The sequence below is a fragment of the Trichosurus vulpecula genome, chromosome 2 (genome assembly GCF_011100635.1).
Source record: "Trichosurus vulpecula isolate mTriVul1 chromosome 2, mTriVul1.pri, whole genome shotgun sequence".
Lineage (NCBI taxonomy): Eukaryota > Metazoa > Chordata > Mammalia > Diprotodontia > Phalangeridae > Trichosurus > Trichosurus vulpecula.
In genome coordinates this window covers 317,238,017-317,238,909 of record NC_050574.1, presented here as the reverse complement: position 1 = coordinate 317,238,909, position 893 = coordinate 317,238,017, and the positions used below count along the sequence as shown (strand labels likewise).

Below are 893 nucleotides of genomic sequence, written 5' to 3'. Positions count from 1 at the left end.
CCCTCTTGCTTTCTGCAAAATTCCAATTTTCTATGCTGCTTTTGTATTCACATTCTACATATGTTCTGAAATTCATGCCCTAGTCTTACTCTATTTTTTGTACAGATGGGCCTGCCAGAGTGTAATAAAATTCTGCAGATAACTATCTCTGAATTGTTGATTTGGTGATTGACAGCAGTACTTAATCAATGGATACTCTGAAAACTTTTATATCAAAGTAAACAAGCATTTATTAAGTACCTTCTATGTTTCAGGCACATAATGCCACACTTCAGGGGAAAGCTGGAAAATAGTCTCTCACTACCACAAATCATGCATCTGAATTTCCTGCATTTGAGGAAATGGAAGGGGTCAGCCCAACCAGAATACAATTGAATAAGCTTTACCCTAGGAAAGCTTTTTGCCAGATATTTTACAAGTGTTATCTCATTTAATCCTCACGACAACCCTGGTGGGCATATTATGCCCATTTAAGTTGAGGAAACTGAGTCAGCAGAAGTTAAGTGACTAGCCCACGGTCATAGAGCTAGGAAATGCCTGAGGCCAGATTTGAATCGGAGGTCTTCCTGATTCCAGGCCTCATCCTTTATCCACTGTATCACCTAGCTGCTTACCTGGGAGGAGTCCTTATAAGCAAAGCTGAAAACCAGTCAAGGCTTGCTGGGATTGTGAACGACCTTCCCAGTGTTCAGGTGTTAATAATACCCCAGTATAAAGCCCACTCAGAAGTGCCGTTGGATGTAGAAATCAATTGATATCACTCCTTCAGTTTCCTGACCGTGTGGGCTGGTGACTATAAGTACAAGCATGTGCTTAGAGTTAGGGTACCTGGCTGTAAACCTGTCTGACTTGCAAAGTGAAGGGCCTACCAAGGGCAGGAAACCTGCCACCTT

General features: G+C 42.1%; 1 pseudogene; it reads right to left on the bottom strand.

Annotated features, from left to right (window-relative positions):
* Positions 1-272: 272 nt before the first annotated feature.
* On the bottom strand, positions 273-415 carry LOC118840602 (annotated as a pseudogene).
* Between the last annotated feature and the right edge of the window lie 478 nt (positions 416-893).